Here is a 9,149-nt window from a genome sequence, read left to right as displayed (position 1 = left end):
ATTGAAACCAAAGATGCTTTGCAATTACAAACACTCACAGCGGTGTCCCTCTGTACCTGTGGACCAGATCACTGCCCCCAAAAGACACTTACAGAATAACGGGAGTGGTGTAACTCCAGAACATCTGAATTCCTGCTTGTCGAATGTCCCTGAAGCCTCCGATATTGAACAGCTTTTTGATTTCTTCAAAAGAAACATAGACATAGAAACATAGAAATTAGGTGCAGGAGTAGGCCATTCGGCCCTTCGAGCCTGCACCGCCATTTAATATGATCATGGCTGATCATCCAACTCAGTATCCCGTACCTGCCTTCTCTCCATACCCTCTGATCCCCTTGGCCACAAGGGCCACATCTAACTCCCTCTTAAATATAGCCAATGAACTGGCCTCAACTACCCTCTGTGGCAGAGAGTTCCAGAGATTCACCACTCTCTGTGTGAAAAAAGTTCTCCTCATCTCCGTTTTAAAGGATTTCCCCCTTATCCTTAAGCTGTGACCCCTTGTCCTGGACTTCCCCAACATCGGGAACAATCTTCCTGCATCTAGCCTGTCCAACCTCTTAAGAATTTTGTAAGTTATTGCTTGTTTGAAACTTGTGGTTAAAGTAATGATATATTTTCTTTGATCAACTTTCTGTTTAAACCATGGCAACAAAATCAAAGCTGATCTCACACAGGTGCCAGGTGTAAGCAGAAAGGTAAACACGAGCATCAGTAATCCATCAGTGTTCATTTACACAGCTACTGCAGCATGCAGCATGGAAAAAGGCCCTTCGGCCCAACTCATCCATGCCAACCAAGATGCCTCATTTACACTAGTCCCACCTACCTGCATTTGACCCATATTTCTCTAAACCTTTCCTATCCATGTAACTGCGCAAGTGTCTCATAACAGTTGTTATAGTACCTGCCTTAACTACCTCCTCAAGAGTAGCAGTGTGGCACAGAATGGATGATTCCGCAACCAAGTAGTGTCATGTACATCCTAATGATATCACCTCTCATTCTTCGAAACTCCAGCCTCCTTATGAGCCAACAGCGCACCCCACAAATCAACCAAGCGAACCTTCAACCAAGAGTAATACATACTGGCAACAGAATAGTGAAATTCTTATTTGCTGCAGCTTAACGGGCCTGTAAATTCAATAACACACGGATAAATATATAATAATCAATTATATAGTAAATGAATAACCGCAAACTATGTACAAAACCAAAGTCCTTATTACAACCAAAGAAACCAAATTGGCCAACATATTGGACCATAAAATGGGCCTAACTTATTGTTGATGGTGGCAAAGGCAGAGAAAGGATAAAGGAAAAATTGAAGACACAAGGTGAGAGGGGCAGTTTTGGATGTGCAGCGGGGGTGGTGCTGGAGGCAGATACAATAGTGGCAGACCCACTAAGTTCTTCCAGCAATTTGTGTTTGCTCAAGAAAAAACATGAGATACCTGGAGTATTGTGGGAGTGCAACGTTGGTTCATGAGATCAAAACCCGGGATGGCTGGACTGTCATATGTCGAAAGAATGGAGCGACTGGGCTTGTATACACTGGAATTTATAAGGATGAGAGGTTATCTTATTGAAACATATAAGATTATTAATGGATTGGACACGCTAGCGGCAGAAAACATGTTCCCGAGGTTGGAGGAGCCCAGAACCAGGGGCCACAGGTTAAGAATAAGGGGCAGGCCATTTAGAACGGAGATGAGGAAAAACTGTTTCACCCAGAAAGCTGTGAATCTGCGGAATTTTCTGCAGATTCAGAGGGCGGTGGAGGCCGATTCTCTGGTTGCTGTCAAGAAAGAGTTAGATAGAGCTCTTAAAGATAGTGTAGTTAATGAATATGGGGAGAAGGCTGGAATGGAGTACAGATTGTGGATGATCACCCATGATCACAGTGTATGGCGGTGCTGGCTCGAAGGGCCAAATGGCCGCCTCCTGCACCTATTGCCTATTGTCTATTGTCTAAATTAGTTGAAATTCAACATTTAACTGGGATATGGGGCAATTGGGGCAATTGAGGTGAATGAAAGGTAAAGTCGAAGGTAATCCCTTCTAGAACAAGGCTATCACCATAAAGACTGGCCTTTCTGCTGCTGAGTCATGACATCTATTGACCCACTGGACAGATGACAAACTGCATTAACTGCTATGCTGAACAAAGACCCACTAATATTTCGAGAATATGCTCAAGTTAATCGGCACCGTTCCAACAGGACCCAGGTTTCTATTTAAATTTTCAATCAATGGTGACTAACGTTAAAATAACATTGTAGGGAAATAAACAGATAACTTTTCGGGTCAGAACTTTTCTTCCTGCCACAAATGCTGCCTGACCCACCGAGTTCCTCCAGAACTTTGTGTTTTGCTCAAGATTCCACCATCAGCAGCTTCTCGTTTTTCCACTGACTAACACTATCTACACTGGCAAATCTGATCTAACTTGAGAGCACCAGCAATAAGGAACTATTTGTGTAACAGATTTAGTTGCATTCTTGATCAGCAACAGAAGAAACAAAAGATTGAATGAATCCAGAACCAAATAACAGCACAGCCTCAAATCAAAACGTTAATCTCTCCCTCAGTCCCTACATGAGCACAATGTAGGAATAATAAAAAAAGACACGAAGTGCTGGAGTAACTCAGCAGGTCAGGCAACATCTCTGGAGAACATGGATAGGTGACGTTTTGGGTTGGCAACCTCCTGCAGACAGGAATATTAACAGTGGAAGGGATAGATCAACAGAGTCACGTACATCCAGAATTATAATCACATTTAGAATTGAAACCAATTTAAAAGTTGACCAAAATATTTGTGAGCCAGTGGATGCTTCTGACAACATCTTTGTAGATAAAAACAGAAATATTCAGCAGGTAAGGCAGCATCAAGAGAGGGAACCGTTCTTAACATAGAACAGTACAGCACAGGATCAGGGCCTTCCACACACAATAACCGTGTGACATAATGCCAAACTAAACTATGCACATGATCCAGACTCCTCCATTCCCTGCACATCCCTGTACCCATCTAAAAGTCTCTTAAATGCCTCTACACACTGTCATATCTACCTCCACGCTGCCCCGACAGCGTATTCCAGGCACCCACCATCATCTGTGTAAAACACCTTCCTCACAATTCTACTTTAAATTCTGCCCCTCTCTCTAGTCTTTGATATTTCCACCCTGGGAAAAATATTCTGATTGTCTATACAATCTATACTTCTCCTAATTGTAAATACTTGTATCAGGTCTCCCCCTCAGCCTCCGTCAAAGAAACATAGAACCATAAAAAAGAGGTGCAGGAGTAGGCCATTCGGCCCCTCAGCCTCTGTCACTTCAGAGAAAACAATCCAAGTCTGTCCAACCTCTCCTTGTAGCTAATGTCTTCTAATCCAGGCAGCATTCTGGTAACGTTGAATCTATCAGTTTGGTGGCTCTTTGTCAGTACCTCTCAGATATCGTCATCATGCATTTATAGTCAACTAATCCTTGCTTAGTTTGCCACAATATGAATCTTTTGTAGTTTTGAACTTTTATTTGAGAACATAAAAACGGAATGTTTCGGATCAAGAGTTGTTCATAGTTCATAGTTGGTTTACATCAGCACAATTTCTCTGGACTTTCCACCTAGTGTATCTACAATAATTGCTTCAATTATCATCCACCAATCTGTCCATCTATGTTGTGAATTAATTAAATGAGGGAGCCTCTACTTTTAGAATCAAATAGCACAGAAACAGGCCCTTCAGCCCAACTCGTCCATGCCGATCAAGAAGGCCCATCTAGGCTCGTCCCATTTGGCCGTTTGGCCTTAAAACCTCTCAATTTACCCTATCAATGTACCTGGCCAAGTGTCTTTCAAAAGTTGTTATTGTACCTGCCTCAACTACTTCCTCTGGCAGTTCATTCCATATACCCACCACCCACTGTGTGGAAAATGTCGCCCCTCGGATTCCTTTTAAATCATTGCCCTCTTTCCTTAAGAGTTCAGGATGGAGAATTGCAAAGATTCACCACCTTCTGGGAGCAAAAAAAAAATCTTGAACAAATGGTGGAGCTTCAAATTCCTGGGCGTTAACATCTCAGATGATCTGTCCTGGGTCCAGCAAATCTACTTTCTAATAAGTTTAAAGAGATTCTGCATATCACTGAATACTTTAACAAACTTCTTCAAATATATTGTTGAAACAATCCTGCCTGGATGCATCATGGCTTGGTATGGCAATTCCAATGCACAGGAATGCAAGAGGCTGCACAATGTCCATCATAGGCACCACCCTTCCCTTCACCAGAACCATCTACATGAGACGCTGCCATCATGTAGGAGATACTGAAGCCTGGTCATGCCCCAGCAAGTTCAGGAACCGCTACTTTCCCTCAAATGTCAGGTTCCTGAACGTACCAGCATAACCCTAATCCAACCTCTGCAATGGAAACTACAGACTACCTCCTGTACTGAGGTGAACTTGTTTTTTTTTCGAAATGTATTTTTCACTAATGACTTGATTTTTTTGCACAGCCTCTTTTCATTTCATGGTGTTGTAGAATTTATGCATAATTTAGGCATAATTTATGCATGATTTATGTATTTATGTGTTGTCTTAGCCTATGTTCCTGTGCTGCTACTGCAAGCAAGATTATAATTGTACCTGTCCCTAACCGTACTGGTGCATTTAACAATAAACTTTAGCATTCAAGACAACTATGGAAGTAGTAATTGCTGACAAATTTTATTAAAATTAATCTCCAATTGTATGCATGCCTGAATGAATGGATTTGTGGAATACGTTGGTAGGTTATATTGTAATAATGAGATATCGTGTGCGAAGTCAGTGGATGGGCTGATTGCAAGTTGTGTCAAGGCTTTGTAACCATGTACTGCTCATATCCCACACAATGAAATGATTCTTCAAAGCAGTTAATTTCTGTATGATTATTTAATCAAGTAATTCGTGTTCTGGCATTGCCACAATCGGAGTAAAAGCATTTACACTATTATTAATACAACTACAGAAAAATCATTCAACACAGACTCAAGCATTTTCCCTTCATTACTGATGATGATCTTGTCGGCTGGATGGATTAGATGTTAATTTTCTGACAATCCTTTGACAAAACCCGGCCTTGTTTACTAGCAGGAGGAGTCCAGAATACCAAATGGCAGATGAAGAACTAGGAAGGAAAAGAAAGACATGAAATAAGATTAATTTATCTAACACAACATAATGAAAATCTGCAGAGATTGCACAGTGCTGCGTTTTACCTCAGACTTTGTAAAGGATTGAATGACTTTGCAGCCAGCTGCTGCTGCTCCTATTCTAGACGCTGGGCAGTCAGTTTTCCCGATGAAGATATCCGTAATGTAGATAATTCCCTCGAGCACCTGGAGTGAGAACAAAACCTATTTATACACGTGTTGAATGCTGCCTCTATCCCTAAATACCTGTAACATTTTTATCTCATCCGTCTTCCAGTAGTTCTATTCCAGATAAAAAGATGTTGTACGTTTTACACTGCTTTTGCCAGTGGTACATGGATGATGGAGGCATGCTGGGACACCTCACAAAACCATTCCTCACATTCCTTCCTATTCTCATTTCAAAAATGGACTTCATGCATCCACATTTTTAATGTGTATTATAGAGAACACTCTGGTCACCATTTTCCTCGTAAGTCCAATCATTTACGATTAACACATCAGTTATCATTGAGAAAAATATTCTGCACTCTGTATCCTTCCCTTTGCTCCACCTATTGCACTTGATTGCATTTATGTATAGTATTATCTGATTTAATTGGATAGCATGCAAAATAAAGCTTTTCACTGTACCTTGCTATACTTAAATCTAAATCTAAATCTAAATCTAAATCCAAATTTACATACAACCCTTTTGAGCAAATACTTCCTGGGACTTTAACACAGATTCTGTCCACTTAATGCACAGTGATTTGAGGGCCTGATCTGTGGCCCTTTTGTCCCAGAGCAGCGGCCAGCTTCGTCATTCCTCACAGCATGTCATCAACTCAGAGACCCAGTGTGAAAACAGGCCATTGGTCTCATTGTGCCTAGTGGGAACGCCTCTACATTAATCTCACCGTCCATCGCCTTCTATGCTGAGTGCTCATGCAGACACTGCTTCAACGATGCCATTGACTCTACTTCCAACACTCTCTCTAGCAGGGCATTCCAGGTACTCATCACTTACAGTCCCTCCTCAGATTCCCACAAAATCACCTACCCCTTACTCTAATTTTTTGTCCACTAAAATTCAATTACATAACGTGGATAAGACTAGAGTGCACCCGTTTGCAGCAGGAGCGCAGGTGCAGGGGTAGGAGTAGGTCATTCAACCCTTCGAGCCAGCACCGCCAATCATTGTGATCATGGCTGATCATCCACAATCAGTACCCCATTCCTGCCTTCTCCCCATATCCCATGGCTCTGCTATATTTAAGAGCTCTATCTAACTCTCTTTTGAAAAGCATCCAGAGAATTTGCCTCCACTGCCTTCTGAGGCAGAGAATTCCACAGATTCACAACTCTCTGGGTGAAAAAGCTTTTCCTCATCTCCATTCTAAATGGCCTAATTCTTAAACTGTGGCCCCTGGTTCTGCACTCCCCCAACGTCAGGAACATGTTTCCTGCCTCTAGCGTGTCCAACCCCTTAATAATCTTAGATGTTTCAATAAGATTCCCTCTCATCCTTCTAAATCCCAGTCACTCCATTCTTTCAACATATGACAGTCCTGCCATCCTGGGAATTAACCTCGTGACCTTGTCAAAGGATTTCTGAATGTCCAGGTACACTACATCCACTGGCTCTCCCTTGTCCATTTTCCTAGTTACATCCTCAAAAAATTCCAGAAGATTAGTCAAGCATGATTTCCCCTTCATAAATCCATGCTGACTCGGACCGATCCTGTTACGGCTATCCAAATGTGCCAATATTTCATCTTTTATAATTGACTCCAGCATCTTCCCCACTATCGATGTCAGGCTAACTGGTCTATAATTCCCTGTTTTCTTGCGCTCTCCTTTCTTAAAAGGTGGGATAACATTAGCTGCCCTCCAATCCACAGGAACTGATCCTGAATCTATAGAACATTGGAAAATGATCACCAATACGTCCACGATTTCTAAAGCCACTAGTACCCTGGGATGCAGACCATCAGGCCCTGGGGATTTCTGCATAATGTCAATTTCCTTCAGTTCCTTCATCACCCTTGGTCCTCTGGCCACTAGTACATCTGGGAGATTGTTTGTGTCTTCCTGTTCAACTCTTTTGCCATTTCCTTGTTCCCCATAATAAATCCACCTGTTTTTGTCTTCAAGGGACCCACATTTGTCTTAACTATTTTTTTCCTCTTCACACACCTAAAGAAGCTTTTACTATCCTCCTTTATATTCTTGGCTAGCTTACCTTCGTACCTCATCTTTTCTCCCCGTATTGCCTTTTTAGCTATCTTCTATTGCTCTTTAAAAGTATCCCAATCTTCTGGCTTCCTGCTTACTTCTTCCTCTGGAATGAATTGATTCTGCACCTTCTGTATTATTCCCAGAAATACCTGCCATTGTTGTTCCACATCCATTCCTGCTAGGGTATCTTTCCAGTCAACTTTGGCCAGCTCCTCCCTCAAGCCTCCATTGTCCCCTTTACTCAACTGTAATACTGACACTTCCGATTTTCCCTTCTTCCTCTCAAATTGTAGATTAAAACTTATCATATTATGGTCGCTACCACCTAATGGCTTCTTTACCTTGGGTTCCCTTATTAAATCCGGTTCATTTCACACCACTAAATCCAGGATAGTCTTCTCCCTGGTAGGCTCCAGTACAAGCTGCTCTAAGAATCCATCTCGGAGGCACTACACAAACTCCCTTTTTGGGGTCCAGTACCAACCTGTTTTTCCCAGTCTACCTGCATGTTGAAATCTCCCATAACCACCATAGCATTACCTTTATGACATGCCAATTTTAACAATTCCAAGACAACTCTCTGCTCTGGAGTACACATTCACCACATAACATCGGGACCCGCCATATAACTCTCCACAAGTCAGCAAACTACCTGCAGTCACTCGTGCCTTTTTCAAGTGGGAACGGCATCGTGTGCAGGTCACTGTTTCTTGTTTCTGCACTTGCATCATGCAAGCAATTTTCGAACTCTAGACTTGTTAGAGTGGCATTTTTTAAGCAGGGCATAGCTGCCATTTAAAGGTAGAGTAAACAGCTTTCAATCATAATTGCAGAAAGAATAAGTTGCTTTCTTACCTGCGCTTTGGCATTCAGGTACTGGACAATTTTGAACAGAATGCCTTTCTGACTGTTGAGTTCTTGCATGGCCATTTCTGCAATTGCCTGGAATTCGCTGTCATTGGTATCAATGTCCATAAGTGAAGGAATGCCCTGGCCTGTCAGGGCAAGTTGCTGTATTTCCTTCAGTTGGTGCTTGGTCACAGCAGAGACGGAAAGAAGGGTAAGGGAGAAAACAGCGAGTGCAAATTGCCAGCCAGCCATGATCTTTTCTTTGTCTCACTCGGTGAACAGATAGCAGGCAAATTCACTGCTCTGTATTTATACTGTTTCAACTCAAGGGTGTGACAGTGATACTCATTCAATTAAATATTAGGATGGTGATACACCGTTAGCTTTCAATTAGTTTCATTACCTAAATATTTTGTGGTATTTGCAAGATAAGAACAAATTAGGTGATTTCTTACAGCAAACAGGAGTGTTTTGTGTATTTTTCATCAGTTATTTCTTATCAGATGCGAGTTGAAAAAGAAAATTTGATTCACGTGTTTAATCAGCAACCCAGGTGTGCAGATTTCCAAACTCTATTCAGTTGCAACTCCCGGAAAAATAATCCCAAAAGTTTCCTAGATGATGAACAAACATTGGTGACACAATTAGATTAGATTTTCGGTTTCACCATATCTGCCTTCCACGGAGCTAGCCCTACACGATGTGTCTCCACAATAGAACATAGACCCTAGAACAGTACAGCACAGGAACAGGCCCTTCAGCCCACAATGTCCCTGCCAAACATGATGTCAAGTTAAATTAACCTTCTCTGCCTGCATATCATTCACGTCTCTCCATTCCATGTATATCCATAACACTGCCCAGTCCACCATCGGCT

Source organism: Leucoraja erinacea, chromosome 8 (genome assembly GCF_028641065.1).
Source record: "Leucoraja erinacea ecotype New England chromosome 8, Leri_hhj_1, whole genome shotgun sequence".
Classification (NCBI taxonomy): Eukaryota; Metazoa; Chordata; class Chondrichthyes; order Rajiformes; family Rajidae; genus Leucoraja; species Leucoraja erinaceus.
Note: the sequence above shows the minus strand (reverse complement) of the source record.